The sequence below is a fragment of the Bombina bombina genome, chromosome 2 (assembly GCF_027579735.1).
Source record: "Bombina bombina isolate aBomBom1 chromosome 2, aBomBom1.pri, whole genome shotgun sequence".
In the NCBI taxonomy this organism is placed as follows: Eukaryota; Metazoa; Chordata; class Amphibia; order Anura; family Bombinatoridae; genus Bombina; species Bombina bombina.
Genome location: NC_069500.1, coordinates 837,303,988 through 837,331,132, shown reverse-complemented (window position 1 = coordinate 837,331,132; position 27,145 = coordinate 837,303,988). Strand labels below are relative to the sequence as shown.

The 27,145-nt window shown below is 38.8% G+C and overlaps 1 protein-coding gene across 1 annotated transcript in view; it reads right to left on the bottom strand.

The window, feature by feature from the left end:
* The window catches only part of TNFAIP8L1 (TNF alpha induced protein 8 like 1), a 97,807-nt gene extending 70,867 nt beyond the window's left edge, over nt 1–26,940 (bottom strand). The window contains exon 1 of the mRNA XM_053703161.1: nt 26,851–26,940. The gene's annotated coding sequence lies outside the window, so the exon portion shown is untranslated. The remainder of the gene's footprint in view (nt 1–26,850) is intronic.
* Nucleotides 26,941–27,145: the final 205 nt, after the last annotated feature.

The window sequence follows — 27,145 nt, the reverse complement described above, 5'->3', positions numbered from 1 at the left end:
TCTATGGTGTTGACAGCGACATTACACAATACATCCTTAGAGTCACTGTATATCTGTTGGAACACAATTATTTCATGTTTGAGGGGGTTTGCTACCTGCAGAGACAGGGGACAGCCATGGGGGCCAAATTTGCCCCCTCATATGCTAACATCTTCATGGGCTGGCTGGAACGTACCTTTGTCTATGCAGATAGCAATCCCTTCAGAAGTCACATCTCTCTATACAAGCGCTTTATAGATGACCTCTTAATTGTATGGTCATCGGATGGGGCTGACGCAGGGAGGTTTTTACAATACTTGAACATTTGTGATAATGGAGTACAATTTACTAGTGAATGGAACTTAACTGCCATTAACTTTCTGGATGTGACACTAGTGGGTGACCCACAGACTGGTCTGATTACTTCTAAATTGTATAGAAAATCAATATCGGGTAACACACTTTTGCACCACAAAAGTTCACATCCCAAACATGTCTTCAAGGGAATAGCAAAAGGACAGTTGCTACGTACTAGACGTTTATGTAGCCTTGACCAGGACTATGCAAGGGAAAGTAACTGTATGGTTGACAGATTGATTGAGAGAGGATACCGACCGGAAATGGTGAGGAATGTGGCTAAGGAGGTGGCTGGTGTTAGCAGACGGGAGGCCCTAGAGCAGAAAACTGAGGACAAGACTGATGATAGAACCATGTTCATCACCAAATATTCATCAGAATACTATGATATTTGCGCTATTCTGAGGAAATATTTTCCAATGTTATATGGGGATAAGGCTCTTAAGGAAGTTGTAACAAAAGGCTTTAAATGTATATACTCCAAAAATATGACATTGGGAAACATACTATCCCCGACTCTATTACCCTCTACCAAGAAGCAATCTTCATGGCTAAGTGTCCAAGGAACATATAAATGTGGTGATGGGCGATGCAAAGCCTGCGACTATCTGGTGGAGGGCAAGGAATTTTATTCCTGTACCACTAACCAAATTTTCAAAACAAATGGATTGATAAAATGTTCAACATCATATGTCATCTATTTGATAGAATGTACACAACATCACCACCAGTATATAGGCAGAACTAGTCGAGATGTACGAACCAGAATACGAGAGCATTTGGGTTACATTAAACATGAAGTAACTTGTTCAGCCCTCTCCAGGCATTTCACTGAAGTACACACAGGCAATGTCAATACATTTAAATGGAGAGCCATTGAGGTCATTAGAAAACCACCAAGAGGGGGTGATAAGGACAAACTCTTAGCTAAACAAGAGGCATATTGGATTTTTAAACTTAGAACTCAGATACCTGAAGGATTCAACTCAGAATTTGACTTAATAAATCATTGGCAGTAAACCCCTGACACTATGATATCAGGGGTCTCCTTATATATATTAGTGCTCTGGGGCATTTCGTTCTATCCAGTCCACCTGGTGCCCTTTACATATTCACTTAACGTAGTTTGCGCTCGGTGTCCTCTTCCTCTCTCAACCCAAACATCTATGTGTTAGGTTTGACCAACACTTCTAGATACTCCTTCTATTCTAACTACGGTCACTTACAGGTTTTCTAGTTGTATCCTTATCCAAATCAGTCATACTACCCAATACACCCAAAATATTACTTATCACCAGCATTTGGGCCCTCTCCTCTTACATATGAACATCTCTTATACCTAGTGTCTCAAGTATCCTGGACAATCATCACTTATCCATAACCTATGTACAACCTGTAATAGGAGTCCTTTTTAGATGTATAGATTATATATATATATATATATATAAATGAGTTTACATAGAAAGAATAAATCCTGGAAAGAAAATACAAAAGACCAGGATGAAAGACAGGGAATTCAGCACTCTTTTTCAAAATTAAACTAAAGCTCAAAAACCTTATTCAAAATGTGTCAACCTCCAAGGCTTGTGTAGCTGTAAAGGAGAGAACTCTCTGGCACTTACTGTAAATTACATATATATATACAAAGATAGAAAAACGCAAAAAGACCCAATTGGTAGATATGATCTCTTTATATGAATATCAAATAGCATAAAAAATACAACATATTATGTTACAAACCTGACCGGTCAGGGGATAGTGTCTATACCAAAACAGAAATTATAAACATGATATGTGGTTATTTTCACAGGCCTGTGGAGCCATGTGTGTAAACTGCAGGATAAGAATGGGGGACAATAATTTGACTACTACACCCTACTGCTTGCGGCACCTTAGTATGTAAGGCTATATGCCGGGCAGATTACTATATGGGATCTAAGTAGTTACAGTTAGTGTACCCCAACACCTATGCAGAAGTATTGATGTTCTTAAAGACTGATAGCACATATACATGTAACTATAAGATATATTTGTGGGGGACTGAAATACAAGCTACTACACCCAGCTGCTTACGGCACCTTATAGGGTTAAGGCAAAATGCCGGGCAGGTATATGAATGGGATCTAAGTAGGTTGTGGTGCCGTGCCCCAAAATATGTACAAATATCTTATTGTCATGCAAACAAACAATTTAGCACAGTAGTATACAGCCAGCCTCGCTGAGTAATTACTTAGAGGTAGCCACTCTTGCTATCGAGTGAGAATGTCCCTTTGGAGAAAGGTTATGCAAGCTGAAAAGTTAGCCATGAAGCAAATACAAATAAATGCAGAAAGCACAAGGTTTAGCCTCCGTGTTGTGTGGTATTAGTAAGCTTCAAGCGCATATTAGTAGCATTCCTTCAGGGAGTGTTTAAAGTATACTCTCTCAACAGGGTATCATCATCCAAGACAGTCAGTAGGCAGCCTATTAATCAGGCAGTGACAAGGTAGTATACGACCTGTTTCCTTTAAAGTTGTTTCTGTGACTGACTCTTAGGAGATGAGCCTCATTGGGTGTTCAGGAACTCCATTCTGGAAATCCGACAGATATGTTTGTTTGCAGCGTGTCTGTTCCGTGTATTCGACACCTATCACATGCTCCGGTCAGCTTGTCCAATGCCGACGCGCGTTTCACCCGCTAGGTGTGTCGGGCTTCGTCAGGGCGTGACTACCCAATACACCCAAAATATTACCTATCACCAGCATTTGGGCCCTCTCCTCTTACATATGAACATCTCTTATACCTAGTGTCTCAAGTATCCTGGACAATCATCACTTATCCATAACCTATGTACAACCTGTAATAGGAGTCCTTTTTAGATGTATAGATTATATATATATATATATATATATATATATATATATATATATATATATATATACATACATATTTTGTAGGATTAATTTGGGATTGGTTTAGGGGAATAAGTTAGGCTTCAGGGACCAATATTTGTCCTATGTGTTTTTTATAGAAGCATTTGCACTTTAATAGGGGTACATGATACTTGGTTTAAGCATGAGCTTATAGGCCTTTTTGTACCATCCCTATGTTTTTTACATAAAAGTGTAATTATATTCCATATATATGAAGTCTAAATATGATTGTTATGTATCACTTATATTAAGCAGATGAAACATATTAGAAAGGTATGGAGCCCACTAGAATTGTTAGACTAACCAACACATGTTAATATTCATTAGCATTAGCAATTTTGTACAATATTTTGGAAGTGTATTATATAGAAAATATGACTGTGTAAATGAGATATTAAATGGGATGTTCAAGTACCTGTGCTGGATTAACCCTCGCTCAGATTATAAACTATATATATTTTAATAATGTAGTTTACTTTGATACTTGTTAAACTGCACATAGTGCAGGACATCTTATTTACTCATTTAACATGTTTCAATAACATAGTGCTTTGTAAATGAATATACTATCAATGTAAATAGCCATCTGGTTTCAGTATTATTCCAGCACTCTAAGAGTTAATCTGTATAGCCCCATACCCCTTTTCAGTTAACCAATTGGAGAATAGTACACCCTTTTTAAATTACCTAATTTCCAAGGTGTAACAGGTTTACGATTACGGCGGATAGCCAAAACTAGTCAGACCTTTCACTGCTGTTCGTGTTTCCTGCTGCTGGAATTTTAAAGTTTGTATAATAAAGATGAACTTTTAAACTAGAGGAGGCCTGCGCTTCTTTTCTTACTGATTGTATCATCTCATTTGTTTAGTTCTCCTGGGGTTGCCAGCTGTGCTTCATAAAAATACAGGATAACTATAGGTGACTGGGCACGGGTGGTAGGTGGGGGTCATATAATGCCCCTCCCCCTATCAAAGCTCAACCTTAGGCCCCACCCTTGATCCGACATGTATATTTTTCACAATTTAGCAGTCATTTTATCCCTTTGGTTGTCATTAACACAAATACACAGTAGTGACTTGATCCTCTTGACTGCCAGAAGAACACACACATAGCAATGATTTAACACACCTATGGCTGCCTGTAATACATATAATAGAAAATGCACAGTGTTACTTATTTTTGGGCCATATTTGTAATTTATAGAGGCATGGGAGGCCTTAGCTGACACTTAGGGACATTTAAGTGTCCAGAATGTTTGTATAGATTTCATTGAGCAGCCTGCTAAAAAAACTGAACTGTCCTGTTAAATACTGGACACCTGGCAAACCTACTTGGTACTTTTTGTTGAAAACCATACCAAGGTAGGCTCAGGAGCTGGTAACGAGCTGCTGATTGGTGGCTGCATACATATGCCTCTTGTCATTGGTTTAATGATGTGTTCAGCTAGCTCCAAGAATTGCATTTGCTGCTCCTTCAACAAAGGATACAAAGAGAAGGAAGCACATTTAATTACAGAAGTAATATTGCTGATATCCCTACATAGGCATATTAGCACACAGAGGGTGTGAAGAGAAGGGCACTTATTATATATAGACAGGATAAGGGGATGATTTTGAATCTTATCACAAAAAAATTATGTTGCATGTTTAAGCTATCCCCATGGCAAGTGTTATTGCATAAATCATCTTTATTGTTCTCCAATTATATCAATAATTTAACAGCATTTGTTTGTACAGCTGTTTAATGTTGTGTTGCAAAAAAGCAGACACCAACCATTATATCATTTGCATAAAATTCAATGTCAAATGATAAAAAAAAAATCATGACCCTGAATATTGGCTTCTGAATTAATCTAAAATACTAAGAAATGGAAGAGGAAAAGATAAATGGACCACATCAAAAACAATATTATTCTCTTTTTATGTGTGTGTGTATGTATGTATATATTTATATATGAAAAAGTCTGGATTTTTTAATAATTCTGGATTTTGAAATTCAGTATTTGTACCAAATATATACAACACTGGCGTTCAAAAGTTTGTAGTCACTTAGACATTTCCTAATTAACATGAAAACATACATGAAATGAGTTTGAATAGGAAATATAGTCATTGACAAGGTTAGAAATAATTAATTTTAAGTGAAATAATAATTACAATTGCAATTATAGCCATTGCAATTATAACCTTGCAGACCTTTGACATTCAAGTTGTCAATTTGTTGAGGTTATCTGAAGATATTTCACCAGATGCTTCCTGAAGCACCTCCCAGAAGTTGGATTGGCTTGATGGGCACTTCTTATGTAAAATATGGTCAAGCTGCTCCCACATCAGCTCAATAGGGTTGAGATCTGGTGACTATGCTGGCCACTCCATAAAAGAAAGAATACCACATGACTGCTTTTTGCCAAAATAGTTATTACAAAGTTTGGAGCTGTGCTTTGGGTCATTGTCCTGTTGTAGGAGGAAATTGGCTCCAATCAAGCGTGGTCCACACTGGGTATGTCATGGTTTTGCAAAATGGAGTGATAGCCTTCCTTCTTCAAGGTCCCTTTTACCCTGTATAAATCTCCCCCTTTACCACCACCAAATCACCCCAGACCATCACATACCCTCCACCATGCTTGATATATGAAGTCAAGCACTACTCCTGCATCTTTCATGTGGTCTGTGTTTCACGAGTGTTCTTTTTGTGATCTGAACATCTCAATCTCAGATTGGTCTCTCCATAACACTTTTTTTCCAATTGTCCTCTGCTCAGTGTCTTTGTTCTTTTGCCCATCTTAATCTTTTCTTTTTATTGGCCAGTCTTAAATATGGCTTTTACTTTGCAACTCTGCCTAGAAGGCAAGCATCCTGGAGTAGCCTCTTCAATGTTAACATTGAGACTGGTGTTTTGCGGGTACTATTTAATGAAGCTGCCAGTTGAGGACCTGTGAGGCATTTAATGTATTTGTCCTCTTGTGCACCAGGACCTTTGATTAGAGCCAGTTTGCGTTGTTTTGTTAAGGGAGTAGTAAACAGCGTTGTACAAGATCTTCAATTTTTTAGCAATTTCTCGCATGGAATAGCCTTCATTTCTCAGAACAATAATAGACTGATGAGTTTCAGAGGAAAGTTATTTATATATGACCATCTTGACCCTGTAATCAAACCCACAATTGCCTATGCTCCAGATATTCAACTAGTCTAATGAAGGCCAGTTTAATTGCTAATTTAATCAGCAGTTTTCAGCTGTGCTAACATAATTGCAAAAGGGTTTTCTAATGATCAATTACCCTTTTTAAATGATAAACTTGGATTAGCAAACACAACGCACCATTGGAACACTGGACAGATATATATATATATATATATATATATATATGAGACCACTGCAAAACGATCTGTTTCTCTGGTTTTACTATTTATAGGTATGTGTTTAAGTAAAATTAACATTTTTGTTTTATTCTATAAACTATTGACAACATTTCTCCCAAACTGGAATCTGGCAGATTTATCTTTGTGAAGGACGCATGAATCAAGCCACATACAAGGTTATTCTGTAAGAAAACTTCCTTCCTTCTACTCTGACAATGTTCCCCAACTCTAAGGATTGGTTTTCCTAGTAGGATTATGTTCCATGCCACACAGCCAGGTCAATCAAGCTGTGGATTGATGACCACCAGATCAAGACCCTGTCATGACCTGCCCAATTTCCAGACCTGAACCCCAATGAAAACTTCTGGAATGTGATCAAGAGGAAGATGGATGGTCAACAGCCATCAAACAAAGCCAAGCTGCTTGAATTTTTTGCATTAGGAGTGGCATAAAGTCACCTAACAGAAATGTGAAAGACTGGTGGAGAGCATGCCAAGATGCATGAAAGATGTGATAAAAGTTAGGGTTATTCCACAAAATACTGATTTATTAACTCTTGCTAAGTTAAAACATTAGTATTGTGTTGTTTAACAATTAATGTGAACTTGTTTTCTTTGCATTATTCGATGTCTGATAACCCTGTCATTTTCTGCAAATAAATGCTCTAAATGACAATATTTGTATTTGTAATTTGGGAGAAATTTTGTCATTAGTTTCTAGAATAAAACAAAAATGTACTTAAACACATACCTATTAACTGTAGAACCTGAGAAAATGCAGTGGTCTCTTAAAGTGTTGGTCAATTCTAGCGTTTCAAAAATGCTAGGATTTACCATAACTAAAAATAAATGCAACCTCCAATTATCAGTTTAAGAAAAATGAGGAATAGGTATCTTTATTTCACCACAGCTTCAGCACTAACCTAAGCGCCTCCGGCCTCCCACGGCACATCTCAGTTTTTCAATGAGTTGAATTTTACACCTTTTTAGCCAACATCCGTGCTAGCCTACGGCATAATGCCAAAGGGCAAGCACGGCTATTGGCTAATCGGTGAAAAAGTCCCCCATTGAAAAACTGAGCTGTGGTGTTTGAGGCCAGAGGCGCTTAGGTTAGCGCTGAAGCTTTGGTGAAATAAAGGTACCTATACCTCTTTTTTTTTTTTTTTAAACTGATGAATGGAGGTCGCCTTTATTTTTAGTGATCCTACTTTTTTCCCAGAGCTGTATATATATATATATATATATATATATATATATATATATATATATATATATATATATATATATATATAATATAATATAATATAATATAATATAATGTAATTCCCTTATATACTTGTTTTAGTTGCCTTGAATTTGGCTTCATTTGTTTTTATTTAAAAAAAAAGGTAATTTTTGCTGTTAAATTTAAAATGCATTCAGCTGCTATTCCCATATAGTGAGTATGTTGAATTGGGTGATTTCCATTCTTAAGATAGTGGTGGAGTCTTGTTATTTGAAAGAGAGTTGGTGGTTCCCCTCTCTCCAAAACTTTGTCACATGTCACGTGAATCAGTGGTTTATAGGAGGGGGTTTTTTTCTTAAAAAGCTCCTCAACCTTTTAAACACTATCTGGTGATCCATGGTGATCTCAATGGTTTACGGTGGTGCAGGTGATCACCACAAGTGACCCTTCATTTTAAAGAGGGACCCACACCTTCTATAAGTGCCCCTTGACTGTTTGCAACACACATATCACACATTTACCCTTTCAATGCCCCTTATATTTAGTTTACAGTGACATGTAAATAGTTTAAGGGGAGGGGACGGAAGGCGGAGGAGATCACAGAGCCTGGCTGCTGCATGAACATGTGGCAGTCAGGAAGAAATTACAAGTACCCGTGCTAGTGCACTCCCTAAAGGTTAGGGGTACAGTTGTGACTCCCACACAATTACCCAGACAAAATGCCAGGGCTAAAGAGCATTGCGCCTGGTATTTGTCAATCACTCATCTATTTATTGTAAAAAACAAAAAAACACACATGCTGACCTAGGTATTGCTTTTATCACATGTCACACCTGACATTATGTGCAAAAAGTTTAAATAAAGAACATAGATTTATGTAAATAATGATTTAACTTTAGCATGTGTGTTACATATACAGTTCTCTTTCATCACTCTCGTTAATAAATCCCTAATTTTGTATTGCCATAGATAATCTAGGATCTGATTCTACATTGCTCTACACCAGAGATTGGCAAATTCTGGGGGTCAGGGAACCATGCCTCCAAAAATGGTACTGCCAACGCTTAGATATTTAGATTATTTATTATAGTTAACATTCATTTTCTAGCTCCTCTATATTTTATCACTAGCACCACAGCGACCCTATGTATTGCAGCCTTGCAAATCTGTTCCACAGAAGCTTCATTTTTGAAAGCCCAAGAAGAGGAAACAGCCCTCGTGGAGTGAGCTCTAATTCTCTCAGGAGGCTGCTGACCAGCAGTTCATAAGTCAAACAAATTATACTTCTCAACCAGAGAGAAAGAGAAGTAGCAGTAGCTTTCTGACCTTTACACTTTCCAGAGAAACAAACAAACAGGGCAGAGGACTGTCGAAAATCCTTAGCCGCCTGTTGGTAGAATTTTAGAGCACGCACAACATCCAAGTTGTGCAACAAACGTTCCTTATGTGAAGAATGATTAGGATATAGAGAAGGAACCACAATTTCCTGATTAAAATTTCTATCCGAAACCACTTTAGGAAGAAAACCCAACTTAGTATGAAGAACCGCCTTATCAGCATGAAAGATAAGATAAGGCGAATCACATCCGATTCCAATACACATTCCGATACTCTCCGAACAGAAGAAATAGCAATAAGAAACAAAACCTTCCAAGATAACAACTTAATATCTATGGAATGCAATGGCTCAAACGGAGCCTGCTGAAAAACTGTAAGAACAAGGTTAAGGGTCCAAGGAGGAGCAACAGACTTATACACAGGCCTGATTCTGACCAGGGCCTGACAAAAAGATTGAACATCTGGCACATCCGCCAGACGCTTGTGCAACAAAATAGATCATGCAGACATCTGACCCTTCAGAGAACTGACCGACAATCCTTTCTCCAGACCTTCCTGGAGAAAAGACAAAATCCTAGGAATCCAGACCCTACTCCAAGAGTAGCCCTTTGATTCACACCAATAAAGGTATTTACGCCATACCTTATGGTAAATCTTTCTAGTAATAGGCTTGCAAGACTGAATCATGGTCTCAATGACATGGTCCTGTGAGGCCACGCAGGAACTATAAGAATTAACAATGCTTTCTCCTGTTTGATACAAGCAATGACTCGAGGAAGGAGAGCAAATGGAGGAAACAGGTATGCTAGACTGAAATCCCAAGGAACCACCAGATCTTTTAGGGCAGCCTGCGGATCTTTTGACCTTGAACCATACCTTGGAAGCTTGGCGTTCTGCCGAGATGCCATCAGATCCAACTCCGGCACCCCCCATCTGAGGGATAACCTGGAGAACACCTCCGGATGGAGAGCCCACTCCCCAGGATGAAATGTCTGTCTGCTCAGGAAATCCGCTTCCCAGTTGTCCACTCCTGGAATGTGGATGGCAGATAGACAACAATTGTGAGCTTCCGCCCACTAAACAATCCGAGCCACCTCCTTCATTGCTAAGGAACTCCGAGTTCCTCCCTGGTGGTTGATGTAAGCCACTGAGGTGATATTGTCCGACTGGAACCTGATAAACCGGGCTAAGGACAACTGAGGCCAAGACATCAGAGCATTGTAAATCGCTCTCAACTCCAAGATGTTTATGGGAAGAGCAGACTCCTCCCGATTCCATAGTCCTTGAGCCTTCAACGAGTCCCAGACTGCTCCACAGCCCAGCAGGCTGGCGTCCGTAGTCACAATCAACCAGGAAGGTCTCCGGAAGCATGTGCCTTGAGACAGATGTTCCTGAGAAAGCCACCACGGAAGAGAGGCTCTTGTCAACTGATCTAGCTCTATCCTCTGAGACAGATCTGAATGGTCTCCGTTCCATTGCCTGAGCATGCATAACTGCAGAGCTCTCAAATGGAAACGAGCAAAGGAAATGATGTCCATGGAAGCAACCATCAGACCAATTACCTCCATACATTGAGCCACTGATGGCCGAACAATAGACTGCAGAGAGAGGCAAGAGGAGAGAATTTTGGATTTTCTGACCTTTGTCAGAAATATTTTCATACAGTAGATAGGGAATCTAATATGGTACCTAAGAAAACTACCCTTGTAGCTGGAACAAGGGAACTCTTTTCCAGATTCACTTTCCATCCGTAAGAATGTAGAAAAGACAACAAGATCTCTGTATGAGAGTTTGCTTGTTGAAAAGATGGCTCCTGAACCAATATGCCGTCCAGGTAAGGCGCCACCGCAATTCCTACCGAATCTCAGGAACTTGAGAATCCTTGGATTGAGACCATGAAGATACGCATCCTACAGGGATAAGGTCTTCATGAGTTGACCCTCTCTAGAATGAGTAAAAAAATTCCCTCTTAATTGGGAACACCGAACAGATTTGAGAAGAATCCAGGCCTCTTTCCATTATTGGAACTGGACTATCACTCCCAGGGAAGAAGATCATGAACATAATTCAAGACATTTGAATTCTCCCTTGTAACCCTGAGAAACAGCCCAAGGCTCTGGAACATCTCCAACACCAGCTTAATCAAAAGAGAAAGTCTAAACCTCACTTGATCCAATCTCGGACCAGAGGCAGACCCTTCATGCTGACTTAGACTCAGCTGCTGGTTTCTTTGGTTGCCTCCCCTTGTCCCAAAACTGATTAGGCTACCAAGAAGACTCTGATGTCCTTAAGGTCTAAGCTTCCTGTCCAGTGGAAGAAAAGACCCTTTCCATCTGCTAGACCATGCCTAAACAAGGATTTTACCCTTGTAAGGAAGCACCAGAAGCTTGGACTTATGGGAAACATCGGCCAATAGTTAACCATAACACCCAGCGGGCTAGAACAGTGAAGCCAGACATCTTGAATTCTAAAAACTTGTATATTAGCATCAAAAATAAAGTAGTAGGCTAGAAGAAGAGCCCTCATCCTAGCTTGTATCTCCTCCAAAGAAAATACTACAAATTTGATTCAGACAATGCGTCACACTAATAAGATGCCGCACTTGCTACTGTTCCATTTTGAGTGGCCATTCTCTATAAGGATCATAGTTCTCTGAGCCAGAGTAGAAAAAGCCCCTTCTACTTCATGCATTGTGCGCCATGAATTTAAATGGAGACAGCAACAATAAACATCTAGTAAAATACAGGAGACACGGAGAACATATTGTGAATTCTCCCATTCCTGGAAAAAGTATACGACACACAGTAACTATTTTTATTTCAGCCTGCTCTTTTAGGACAGACTTCCCTTTACGCCATAGCATCTCTGTTCACACAGCTTCTAAGCTTAGCTAGGGTTAGTACAGTGAGCTGGAACAGGAAAATCATAGAATTCAATATGATTGTATAGGATTGATAACTACAAAATTATCGGAGTCGTCCAAAGAAGCCAATACCTCCTTTAACAGTACACGAAGGTGTCCAAGCTTAAACCTGAAGTTAAATTCTTCAGCATCAGACAAAGGATTTACACTGTCAGAATCTGAGATTAAACACTCAGAAGCCACCTTACTGTCTGAAAAGTGTTTAGATTTCCTCTTGTGTTTTCCCAATGCAGGAAAAGTAGATAACACCACAGATACCACAGACGATATTTGTGCAGCAAATCTACAGGCAAATCTACGCCACCAGGAGGCTGAGAGGAACCGCATGGCACTGCATGTTAAGCCAATAAGGCTTGGGACGTATAAGGAGAAAACTGCGGCATTGCCTGAACAGCATCAACCGAAGAGACATTGGGCTCAGTGGGCAACAATATATCAAATTATGCAGCACATGATTGCATATGTCCAACAATTTGTGTATCAGAGACACCCATGTCCATCCAAATTAAATTAAATATTTATGAAATTATTGGGAACTGACACTTTATTAACATATGTAAATATCTAGTACTGTCACTTTAAAAAAACTTGTGCGTAAAAAGTGAAACATATCTGCGTTTACACAAGATCCTTATGGACAATAGCAAAGCTGTATACACAGCATTAAAACTTAGCCAGGGATAATACAGACATTTAGGACCGACTAGTGCAGAGCAGGCTCTGTACTGTAACAGAAAACCTGAGAAGAGAAGCGCATCAATTTTAGCTAACTAGCTAGCCACTATCGTTTCAGAAACGAAAGGAAAAAACAAACAGCAGAGAGCTCCCCTGCAGATCTAGAGAAAACAAGATGTCGGCAGCAGAGAGGACGCTTAGAGAAGAAAACGGAAAGCGGGTCACGTGATTCACCGACAAGAAATAGCGCAGGCAAATCGCAAGCGTGCGTTTCTGCTTAACTCCCCGCCATGAGTCTATAATGGTGGAAAAGATTAAAAGTGCACATCCTCTCAAAACATCTGAGCATATCACAAGCTCAGCAGATCGATCAACATTGCATCCCTTAAAGGCGACATAATGTACACATTGACAGAGGCAAAGAGAATGACTGGGGATTATGGGTAGGGGAGTGACACTTATCAGCTTTGCTGTGGTGCTCTTTGCCTCCTCCTGCTGGCCAGGAGTGATATTCCCACTAGTAATTGATGACGTTGTGGACTCTCCATATCTTAGGAAAGAAATGACATCCTCAAATGAATTAGAGCTTGTAATTTTATCACTATAATCCCTTAAGGCAGAGCTTTCCAAACTTTTCATGTTGGTGACACACTTTGTAGACCTACCTCATGTCGCGACACAGTAATTCAGTTGTACTAGCAAAAAGGAGGTTAAACTAAGAGATACGGACACATACATAAATTATATAACAACAAAATGTATTTACAAGTAACAGAATGTATGTGTAAGAATTAAAAAACATGTTTAATAACACCAATAGCTACTTACTATTTTAATGGGATGTATGAGGTTGATGAGATGAACACAGTTTTGGAATATTTGGTGTAATATTAGATAAAGATACTCACATTTCATCATCAAGCATTTTTAAGCTTCCACTTCCTATCCATATATCAAGGGCAGGAGCAGCAATGCACTACTGAGAGTTAGTTGCAAAGAAATCCCACTGACTTCAGACTTCAGCTCAGCGTTTAAGCTGCCACCCTCAGAGCTCTGTGAGTCCGACTGACTACTGCCCGCGCTGCAAACACACTGCTGTCACACTCACTAGCTACACTTGCACGAGCCAATTAAGGAGACTACACGTGCAGTCAGGAGCCAATCTGCCGCCAAATCTGCCAATGGTAATAGTTTCAGTTCCCACTGAGCTGTGCCAATTGGTTAAGATGATCTGTGACCCACTAGGTATCACTCTCAACCATGTGATATGCGTAGCAAGCAGGTGGAAAGTCAGAAACCAAAAAACAATTTAAAAAAAAAAAATGTAAATTTAAAAAAATTTGTGCTGAAGCAGGGACACACCTACACACTGCTTCCGACACACTAGTGTGTCCCGACACACAGTTTGGAAAGCACTGCCTTAAGGAGTGGGCTTTTCAGACAAAAACTTCCCCAAAAGACCAGAGCATTTTTAACATTTTTGCCATCACTACATTTAAACAGAAATAGAGTTTTTTTTTTATTTACCTATCAAAACTATATTATTATTTTAGTAGACAACCTAGGTGTGATGAGAGCAGGATGTGATGTCACTGTTTGTGGGCGGGGCTTAGGTCCGGTTGTCTGTGTCGCAGTTAGTTAGTGAAATCAACCTGACTAGATGTATGTTTCTATGCTCTGTAATAAAATAGAGTTGTACCATCATTGCTGTGTCCTGCATATGTCCTGCATCTCATGACATGGTGTCAGAAGTTCTTGCCTGCGCTTCTGTTCCTGATCGATGACGATGTCAAAGTTTACCCCACCTGAGCCTTTTGACTTCTCTCAGCCTGCAGCTTGGCCCACATGGCGTCAGCGGTTCCAGCGCTTCAGGATTGCTTCCAAACTGAACAAGGAGAGTGGCGAAGTACAAGTTAATTCTCTTTTATACTCTATGGGGAAGGATGTGGAGCCAGTGTTCAATGCTTTTACTTTCCAAGAAGGGGAAGAATTTAACTTTGATATTGTTATGGATAAACTCAATGCCCACTTTGTGCCCAAAAGAAATGTGATTCATGAGAGAGCTTGTTTTCACAAACGTAATCAGCGTGTGGGAGAATCTGTGGAGTCATTTGTGCGCAGCCTGTATGAACTAGCTGAATTCTGTGAGTTTGGTGTTGCTAAAGAAGAGCAAATCAGAGACAGAATAGTTATTGGAATTGCAGATGCTGAAGTCTCACTGAAGCTGCAGTTAGAGCCTGATTTAACATTAGATGGGGCTATTAGGATGGCCCGCCAGAGTGAACTGGTGAAAAAGCAAAGTGCTGATCTAAGGTCTGAGAGTATTGTGGATGAAGTGCAACAGTTCAGGAAAACTGCTAGTGAAAGGCACAGTGTGAGTGGTAGATCGAAAATAACGGATAGACCTAGAAGTGGATGGGCGCAGCATGCCCGATGCACACGGTGCAACCGTGCCCATGATCAGAGTGCTATATGCCCGGCCAGAGATAAAAGATGCAGAAAATGTAACAGAATGGGCCATTTTGAAGTGGTGTGTAAAACTGAATACATTAAGGAGATGCAGGTGGATAGTGACCAAGAGGGTCAGGAAGTGTCTTTTGTGGGGTCTGTTGTGGAACGGCCAAGCTCAGAGGAAGATTGGAAGGTTACCTTTACTGTAATGGGAGCCAAAGTTGATTTTAAGATTGACACAGGAGCAGATATCACTGTAATGTCTCTTACTGCATTTATGAAACTGCCACGACAGCCCCAGCTGGCGAAGGTTACTACAAATGTCCATAGTCCTGGTGGCCGCATTGATTGTGCGGGGAAATTTCTTGCCAGCTGTGAGTACAAGCAAAGGAAATTCACTATGTCGAGGTCAGTGTGTTAGCAATATATTGAGCAGAAAAGCAGCCTGTGACTTGGGCCTAGTGGCCAGAGTGAATGAGATCTCCGAAGATATGTTTGGCGAATTGGACCTACTGAATTGCAAGCCAGTCCGTATAGCACTTAAAAGTGACGCAGTCCCATACAGTATTTCTACTCAACATAGAATTCCATTCCCGCTCATGCCTCAAGTGGAGAAGGAGCTTATGTGCATGAAGTCTATGGGGGTTATTGAAGAGGTTGTTGAAGCAACTGATTGGTGTGCCCTCATTGTTCCTGTTGCAAAGAAAAACGGAAAGGTGTGCATCTGTGTGGACCTGAAAAGGTTGAATGAGGCAGTAAAGAGAGAGAGATTTGTGCTGCTGACATTAGAAGATATAGCTCCAAAGTTGGCTGGGGCGAAGTTCTTTTCTACATTGGACGCTTCTAGCGGCTTTTGGCAGATCCCCCTAGATCCAAGGTGCCGCAAACTGACTACCTTTATTACACCGGTAGGTCGGTTTTGCTTCTGCAGACTCCCCTTTGGGATATCCTCTGCTCCTGAAATCTTTCAAAGGGAAATTAGTTCTCTCCTAAGTGACCACGTGGGCACGGCAGTCGTCATGGACGACATTCTATTGTATGGGTCTACAGCGGAGGAGCATGATCAGCGTTTAAGTTGTGTGCTGCAGGCTATCAAAGAGTCTGGGCTGAAGTTAAATAAAGAAAAATGCCATTTTAGGAAAACTGAATTATGTTACTTTGGGCATATTATCAATGGGGATGGCATCAAACCAGACCCCGAGAAAATTTGTGTTATTGAACAGATGAAAAGTCCTTCTGATGTACATGAGCTAAGACAAATATGTGGGCATGTTTATGCCAGATTTATCCACAGTTCTACACCCTATCACAGAGTTGCTAAAGAAAAACATTGCCTGGGTCTGGGGACCTTCACAAGAAAAATCCTTTATGCAGGCCAAGTCCCTGCTGGGGTCTGCCCCAGTGCTGAGGTTCTACGACCCTTCCAAAAAGACTGTGGTTAGTGCTGATGCAAGCAGTTATGGGTTGGGGGCTGCTCTCCTGCAGTTAAATGAAAATAAACTACAGCCCATCGCCTACTGTTCCCGCACACTGACGGCTGCTGAGTCAAAATACGCTCAAATTGAGAAAGAGTGCCTGGCTGCGGTTTGGGCCTGTGAGCGCTTTCAGCTTTACCGTGTAGGTTTGCTGCTGAAGAGTCTTCAACCGAATCGGATGTGAAAGTGTATGTTGATTCGGTTCTGGCCTCAAAGTCCATTTCTTCAAGGAAACTGGAAGAAATAAAGAAAGAGACATATTTGGACACAGATCTGCAAGAGGTTATAAAGTACATAAAAGAAGGCTGGCCCGAGAGCCGGGCAGCCTCGTTGTCTTTAAGTTCTTACCAGTCAGAGAGGTCGCAGCTCACAGGGCTGGAGGGGTTGGTGCTGTTCCAAGACCGCATCGTTATTCCTGTCAGCATGAGGAAGGAGATGTTAAAGAGGATTCACAATGGCCACTTAGCTATTACGAAGTGCAGAGAAAGGGCAGCTACAGCTGTGTGGTGGCCTGGGATCAGCTCCGACATTGCAAATCACGTGTCTAAATGTGCCTTTTGCCGGGAACGCCGGCCTACTCAGAGAAGGGAGCCCTTGATTTCTACTCCGCTGCCTGCAGGGCCGTGGCAGAAAATAGCTGCTGATTTATGTGAACTGCACGGGAAAAAGTTCCTTGTTGTGATCGACTACTATTCCAGGTATTTGGAAATTGCACCTTTGATTGATATCACAAGTCAAGCTGTTATCATTCGTTTGAAGAGCTTGTTCGCCCGGTGGGGCATTCCACTGGAGCTGGTGAGTGATAATGGCATGCAGTTCGCTTCTACAGAGTTCAGTGCTTTCAGCAGGGAATATGACTTTGCACATTCCACGTCAAGTCCACATTACCCGCAGGCCAACGGAATGGCTGAAAGGGCAGTTCAAACAACAAAGTTCATTTTAAAGCAATCTGAGCCGTACCTAGCCCTCTTGTCTTATAGGACGACGCCCATCCAAGCCACCGGGTTTAGCCTGGCACAGCTGACGCTAGGACGCCAGATTCGCACCACCTTTCCCTCAGTGGGTGTCTTCAAGCCGACTGGCTCTATTCCTCAGGACGAAATCCTTAGGAGGGATGAAGAGGCCAAAAAGGGCTATCATTTCTTCTACGACAGGAGACATTCTGTCAGGCCCTTACAGGAACTAAATACGGGGCAGTGTCAGAATTAAACTGGATGATGTGAAGAAATGGAAGACGCCTTCAACGGTAATTGGATGCTCTCCAGAACCAAGGTCTTATGTAGTCCTTACTGATGGAGGGACGGTTACACGCCGTAACCGAAAACATCTTCAGCCTGTACCTGAGAGTTTGGAACTGGATGCCTCAGTACCACCGCCGGTGGGATCCCCTGTTCTAAAAGGGGTGCCTTCCCCTCAGCAAGATCACAGTGGGGATATGTCTTTGCCTCCAGCAGACTCTTATTCACCTTCTTCTGTATCAGAGGATAGTTCATGCAAAGTTACATCAAGCGGAAGGGTGGTGAAACTTCCGGTCCGATATCGGGACTAACTTTAGCTAGAACAGTGACCGGAAGTATGGGCAGAATAATCCCATGGTCACTGTGGACTAGGGTAGTCTACCCCGATGTTCAAGTCAGGATGTAATATATGTTGTTCATTTTTCCTGTAACCTATTTGTTATATACTGTTCAAAAATATTGTTGTATACTCTGTTTGTATGCCATGTAATTTGTTATATTCAAGTATATGCTTCGCCCTTTGAAAAGGGGGAAGATGTGATGAGAGCAGGATGTGATGTCACTGTGGGCGGGGCTTAGGTCCGGTTGTCTGTGTCGCAGTTAGTTAGTGAAATCAACCTGACTAGATGTATGTTTCTATGCTCTGTAATAAAATAGTACCATCATTGCTGTGTCCTGCATATGTCCTGCATCTCATGACACTAGGATCTAGGCCCATTTTGGTATATTTCCTGCCACAATTTCACCGCCAAATGCAATCAAATTAAAAAAAAAAAAGTTAACTTTCTCACTATTTTAGGTTTCTCACTGAAATTATTTACAAACAGCTTGTGCAATTATGGCACAAATTGTTGTAAATGCTTCTCTGGGATCCCCTTTGTTCATAAATAGCAGACATATATGCTTTTGCATTGTTTTTTGGTAATTAGAAGGCCGCTAAATGCCGCTGAGCACCACACTTGTATTATGTCCAGTAGAGTGGTCCTCTCTGCATCGGCAACTCTGCAAATCTATTTCTGCAGTTCCCCACTCGTGGGACATGCATAAATAGTGCAATCTCGCTATTTTGAGCGAGATCGTGGCAGCGAGAATCCCAGGACTGCAGAGACGTATATGGTACGTCGCTGGTCGTTAAGGGGATAGTGGTCCCTTAAAGGAACATACAACCCACATTTTTTCTTTTATAATTCACATAGAGCATGTTATTTTATACAACTTTCCAATTTATTTATATTCTCTAATTTGTTTTGTTGCCTTGATATCCTTTGTTGAAAAGGATACCTAGGTAGATTCAGAAGCTGCTGATTGGTTGCTGCACATATATGCCTCATGTTATTGGCTCACTTAATGCATTAACTAGCTCCCAGTAGTACATTGCTACTTCTTCAACAAAGGATACCAAGAGAATGAAGCAAATAAGATTAAATAAGTAAATTGGAAAGTTGTTTAAAATTATATTCTCTATCTGAATCATGAAAGAAAATTTTTGGATTTCATTTCCTTTTAAGATTGCTGAAGTTTATATTGGACTACAAAATGGGAAAACATCTTGTCAGTACTGATGTTTACAGTTTTGCACCTGGGTAATTCCATTTGTAGCCATAGAAACACTTGCCATGCTTATTTCTTGTAATTGTACATTTGCATTTTAAAACAATAAAAACTATTTTACTCTAAAAATATTAAAACACTAAGGGCTAGATTACAAGTGGAACGCTAATTTATTGCACGCCCGCAAACGGGCAAATAACCAGCCATTACAAGTGTCTGGTTATTGCTACCGCAAGTACAGATCTCTGGTTAATTTTATAAATATGCCCCAAATGCCTCTAAAATACAGTGGTGTGTATTTTATAAAAAAAATAAAAACTGGAACATTTTTATTTTAACTGCACCAGGCAGTTTTGGGGGCTAAAGTTGGTGGGAGTGGGGTATTTACATTGCGGTCTATGGAAACTGTGTGTTCCCAGCATATATATATGTATATGAATATATATGTGTATATATACACATATTAACACATAAATATATATGTATATAATCATATACATATATATTTACAATTTGCTGCCATCGCTGCGTGACTTAGCCCTTTGCTTCGCTAGTTTCAGGCCATGTCTCACGGGATGAGAACGAGGTTCCCATTGGAGCCTATGGAAGTGCGCTCTTGTAAATGTGCAAAGCTGGTATTACTCAGTGGAGCGCAAATATCGCTTTCACAAAAGCAATATTTAGTGCTCCACTTGTAATCTGGCCCTAAAGCTTTTTTCAAACAAACAAAAATTAGATTTAGAATATGAATGACGTGAATAATATTGGATAATTCAGATTGTTTCCTTTCTGATGAGCACCTCCTTCCCACCTTCTTTAACCCAGATTGTGATGTCATCAGTGGGCGGAGCTTGGCATCCATTTCAAAGTGACCAGAAACAATAGTCATTTTAAAATAACTTTTTTACTGTTACTGCTGCATGATATAGAAAGGGGTGAATGAGACTATTTGCAGCTTAATCTAAAGTAAGACTTTAAGATGACTAAGTTGTAGACTATCCCTTTCATTTTTTGAACTCTAGTTTTTCAGTATAGCTTATTGTAACCAAGGATTTACATATTCATTGTCATGTTTATACTCCTCTCCAACAACTGCCCAAAGTCAAAGCAACACACTAGAAAACAACGGATTAATTAGATACAAATGATTAAAGTTTATGTTGCACATCAGGAGTTAAACAATGACAAAACAACTTCATACTAATATGAAGTAAACTAGCGCTGTCTGGTTATTTTCATCAGAATGACTATGGTTAGAATGTTATTGTGACAACTAATCTTTGGCTTTCACTGCCTCTTACATAAACAGATTTTTGTATGATAGCGTTTAACCATGCTACAGGAAGGAACACTACATAGGGATCTTAAGGCATCACAGTAAGAGGCCACCGTTTAAAACAAAAAAACAAGCAGTTTATTTAAGAGAATGGAAGTTTCTGGAGCAGTACCCAGTTAAGTTAACTTGGCACAGGAAACCCAGATGAAAGAAGCCTAAAAGACAAACACTGCATGATTAACCCTGCAGAAGAAAATGTATGCTAAGTGATTTATATACTTATGTGGGCACTAACAGATGACAAGGATCAGCATAGGGACAAGCTGTATTTAGAATATAGCGGGAGCACATTACACATTTGATCTGAAGCATATTTAGCAGTATACAAAGAGCTGTCAGGCTACAGTGTGACACACTATTTGACATCTGTTCTCCAGATCACAATATGGATCAATAAACTCACAATACTACAAACTCAAATTATGCATTTTTTTCCATTGTCATCACCCTATGCTCAAAAATATGTGACAAGTTTAGATTGATCAAATCTCACGCCTAATGTGCTTCATAAAGGAACATGGCATTTTTTCTTTCATGTTTCAGTTTGCTTTTATTAACTAATTTGTTTTGTTCTCTTGACATACTTTGTTAAAAAAAAAGGATACCTAGGTAGACTCCGGAGCTGCTGATTGGTGACTGCACATATATGCCTCATGCTATTGGCCCACCCAATGCGTTCAGCTAGTAGTTCTTTGCTGCTTCTTTAACAAAGGATACCAAGATAATAAACCAAATTAGATAATAGAAATAAATTGGAAACTTGTTTAAAAATGTATCCTCTATCTGAATCACAAAAGAAAATGTTTGGGTTTCATGTCCCTTTAAACATTCAAAGCACTAAAATGTAATTTAAACTTTAAAGTATTTAATAACCTTAACATATCTATATATTGTATCCAGTTTGTATATACAAAATTAATATAGGTTAAAAAAAACCCTTAAAAATACAAAATAGATTATATTTGTCAAAAGTACAATAAATCAGTATTATCTTTTTAACATATATTTACACCTCATTACAATATAACTTTTGATTTTCAGAGATAGCGACTAAGTACCACCTCCCCATAAGAAATGTTTACGCCTATTTGCAGGTCAGGAGTTACTTCATGCAGAATTATGGCTATGACTGGGATTGGCAAGAAGTGAAATCAGGGATTAAATTATATAAATCATATAAATAAACTTAAAGTGATGGTAAACTCGATGGGTATGGAATATATCCATTTAAATAGTATTTTTTTAAAAACACTTTCATTCATGTTTTTTTTTTATATTTTAAAATAAAAGTTTTATTACAGATAATCAATCTTATTTTCACATACCCCTTCTCCTCCCGGAGTCGATATACTAATTTTTCTTTGAGTGATGTTCCTCATCTGCCCAACTGATTTTTTGGCCTTTAGGCGGCCAACTCCCCACACAAAACGCGCCTTTGATCCATTGTGCATGCTCTTCATTTTTCTTCTGATACCTCGCTCCGTGACATATAGAAGTGAATTGCGCATGCGCACCACTGCTAATCTCAGGAGGGAGCTTGGATGCCTACGCAGAGAGCAGGTGGGATCGCTCTCTACATCACAGAACTTGGAAATTGAAAGGGGCGGAAGAAGGAGCAGTAAGGAAATAATATACCAAATTTAAATATTTAGGAATAGATTCAAAACTAAATAAACTTAGCGGTTTTATTATATATATTGTATTTAAGCTAACTACCTATAACACACAGCCCAACTTTACCATCACTTTAAAGAAAGCTTAGATACGTTTTTTCCCTGGGGTTCTAATGCAAGATATATGGAAGAGTATCAGTATTTCAGAGGCTACTTTGGTAATATGTAGTTGGAAAGAGTCACAATTGAAGCTAATGAATAAATTATTATTTTACCACTGACAGAATAAATAAATGGGCAAAGGGAACGCAATAATGTAAATGCCATAAATGTAAGGCAGAAAAGGCGGATAGCTTTCACTGTCACTGGACATGTCCTAAGATCAATCAGTATTGGGTAAAGGTTTCTTATTGGTTAAATACATTTTTGCACAGCAGAGTATCTCTCTCTCCGTTTCATGTTTTTTTCTTGTATGACAATTGTGAGCTGAGAGGAGATCAACACCTGATAAACATGGCCATTATGGTGGCACATAACATAATATTCAAGAATTGGAGATCCCCCTGATGCCCCAAGTTAACACTATAAAACTTCAAATGACCATTGAGTTACAACTACAAGATATAAAATCACATACTGAAAGAAATCTGAGATCTTATTTCTCTAAATGGATGAAAATAATTTTAGCATGGCCCATGTCAGTTCAGCTCCAAGTTATGTACCCACTTAGAAATGCATAGAAATGCACCAGACTTTATATTACTTATCATGAAAGAATTTCTTCCACAACAATATTTGTCCCATTTGTAACTCCAATTAAGGGAGGTATTTTTTCCCCCTTTATTATTTGTTTTTTTATTTTTTGTGTCCTAATTTTGTGGTGATAACATAAAAGATGTCAACTTATTGATTATTATATATCTTTTACTTTCTCTTTTTTTTCTCTTGGACCTGTGTCTCCTAAACAGTTGTATATCATGCTGGTGAACCAATAAAGTTGATATTTAAAAAAAACAAAAAACTTTTGATTTGTTTTAGGAGCATGAATGTATTTAGCACTCTGGCAGCAGTCTAAAAGGCACGTGCACGCTCCTAAGCCTATATAGGTTTACTTTTCAACAAAACATACCAAAAGAATGAAGCAAATCTGATAAGAGAAGTAAATTGGAAAGTTGTTTAAAATGCATGATCTATATGAATTATAAACGCTTACATTTCACTTTACTGTCCCTTTAAAAATATTCAGAAATACAGTAGCAGAATTGTACATAAAAATATATTTTTTTTAAAAAAGATTCAAATATAAACAAAAAAAGAGAGATGGTTTATATTATAGTAGATCTCTAAGACATCATTAGATATGGAAATCAATGCACACTAGGAAACAGTTTTCAGAGTATCTGTATACATGTGTCAAACAACGTGAGTGCACATTGCTATTGTCATACTGACAAGAGGGTGTAGTGCACAATAAAACGTATCTATAAAGCAGGAATAACATCTAAAAAACACAAGTGTATCATTTGTCTTTTAAATGTTATAACTGCTTTACCACATTTTAATTTTGACTTTTCTATCCTTTTTAAAGGAATTCTGCCTGATGGATCAGAATAGCAATGTACCGAATAAAAAGAACTGACACGATTGTTTCATTTAAATGTTTCCTTTTTTTTTTTGCCTTTTACATTCTCAAAATCTCAAACAACTTTATCGACATTTTGCTTTGTGCACAATATACACATTTTTAGTTTTGTTTTTCAACTTATTTATCTGAAACAAGGAAGTGTCAGGTGCTTATAAGACAGGAAAAAACTCTGGAGGTACAAAAATACATATACTGTTGGAAATATGTTCTGAAATAAGAATTTGCAACATGATATGACATCTTAGATTTTAGGTCCCATGAGAACCAACAATAGTTTTATTGCCATTTGATGATGAAAAATAAAGAAGCTGGTAAAGAAAATGTCACTCACGTATCTAATGTTTATAACATTAGACAGATAACTATAGCAATGTAGTTGTAGTTGTATCTAAATATTAAACATTATGATATGTGTGTATATATATATATATATACAGTGGGGGGGTTTGTTAAAGAAAGGGTGCCTGTACTCAATGATAATTGATTGGTATATTCTGCTCAGTAACTTTGAGAAAAGCAAAGGGACATTATTTACAATGTTTGATGTATTTTGCAGCCTCATATTGTGAAAACTAGAGCATTTACATGATGATTACAAATATTACCTGTTATGAGTTGGCAGAGGTGGTGGTACTCAGAGTACTCCCACAAAAAAAGCCATGTGTGTGTGTATATAGTTAGATAGATAGATAGATAGATAGATAAATAGATAGATAGATAGATAGATAGATAGATAGATAATATCAGACATTGTTTTCAGTCCAGCATCCTTGTTTGGCAATTTAACCTCTTAAGGACATGTGACGGAATTGTTCCGTCATAAAACAATTGAGCAAACTGAAAGCTGTGTCCTTAAAGGGTTAATTGTTTTTATATCTTACAATAATAATGCAACAATTCTGGGGTGGAAAGTTCCTAAACTGCACTAACATAATAAAAAATAATAGCATAATAATATCTGATTAACAGTACCTAGCAAGCTTTTTAATGACGCTATTAATGACAAATAATGGCACTAATACCTCTTCCTCCTTTCCTTATTTCTCTCTGACTGGCCGGTCACTAAATCATCTCAACATACAACTCAATATCTCAAGCCATCGCCTAGTCCCAGCCATTCTATATTTCCATTTATAGTGTACTTTTCTACATCCAACCTCCATCTTTATTTACTATTACAACACTGATTATGCACAGTTTCATATACAGCAACTTCAACACAGTTCAAATATATCCATATTAAAAGGTGATCTATAGTTAAAGGGACACAATTTTTTCTTTCGTGATTCAGACAGAGCATACAATTTTAAGCAACTTTCTAATTTACTCCTATTATCAAATTTTCTTCATTCTCTTGGTATCTTTATTTGAAATGCAAGAATGTAAATTTAGATGCCGGCCCATTTTTGGCGAATAACCTGTGTTGTTCTTGCTGATTGGTGGATACATTCATCCATCAATAAAAAAGTGCTGTCCAGAGTCTGAACCAAAAAAAGAAGCTTAGATGCCGTCTTTTTCAAATAAAGATAGCAAGTGAACGAAGAAAATTTGATAATAGGAGTAAATTAGAAAGTTGCTTAAAATTGCATGCTCTATCTGAATCACAAAAGAAAAAATGTGGGTTCAGTGTCCCTTTAAGGGGGTTATATGTTTGTTTGTGTACTCCATTTAGTCCATCAAAGTACTGCAACACATTGTGAACACTCTCACTGTAGCCATTACAGAAGCACAGTGACATTTTTACATGATCTATATAGTGAATATAGCAAAATGTAAATCAACATTCAATATTGGCATTTTGCCACCTGCGACAAACATTCGAACAGCAATTGCCAATGTTCTCCATGCTCTTCCACTCATCTTTACTATTAACCCATGATTCCCACTAAACTTATTTTATTTTCTGACATCCTCAGTTTCAATTTTCAAATTAGACCCCTCTTCACTTTCTCTCTTTTATAGATTTCCTTCCCTAACACTATACTGTCCATAAGTATTTTATTTTTTAATTTATTTCATCCTGATTCCCAGTTTTTATTGCCTCTGACCTTCTACTTTTTCACCTTTGATTCCACCCCCACACACTCATTTTCACCTAATCTTTTCATGCATATATATTTATTTTTTCACTTATTCTTTCTTCCCCAGCCTTTATCATGGCCCTCATTTATCCATTTCCTCTTCCTTGCAGTAATGACATGTAGTCTTTTTTACTCTTTCATCCCATCTTAAAATTTCCCGTTAGTTTTTTCCCCACTCATTTCCTCTCTACCGTCCCTTTACATTATCCACAATTTATTTGATTATTTTCTCCTTATCAGTCTCGTCCCCACCTCTACTGTCTTTTAACTTAGACCTCCATAATAAGCTTTTCTATATTAACTACGCTTCTTTCTTTTTATTTTTTTCTAACCTCATTTTTATCCCATTAAATATTTATCCATATTCACCAATAATTCATTTTTTTATTCTCGTATTTATTCTGTTTTTCCTTTATTTCCATTTTCTATCAGTCATCTCCCTTCATCTTTTTCCTTTCTCGTTGCTTTATTTCTCCATCAGTTTCCTATTTTCAGCCTCCTTTATGTTTCTAGCTTCACTGTTTCATATCCTTCTTTTTGCAATTTGCCATTTCCTCTAATCTCTTTCTCCCATTCCCTCTGTCTGTCTCCTAATTCTCATCCTCATCTTATTGTCCCCACGTTCTCATTCGTTCCCTCCTCTCAGCCTCCTTCTCCTCACATCTTCCCCACCCCTCCCAGTTTCCCAGGTACCTGTCGGTTTCTTCAGAACAACTTTCAAAGTCCCGTAGAAAAAAAAATAGTCTTCAACTACAAAGGAGACACGATATAGCTACCAATCAGGGCGCGTCAATGTAATACAAAAACCAATCATTGATCAACACTAATATCCAGTTGCCAATCACATATAAGGCGTTCTGAACAGCAACCAATCCCGCGGCAATATATGTAAGTCACAAGTCACACACACAAATTTGTAACATAGTTGGTCCTCCCTGTGCTCCCAGAGCTGGGAATCTATTTTCCCGAAAATGGAGGAGGGGGAAAT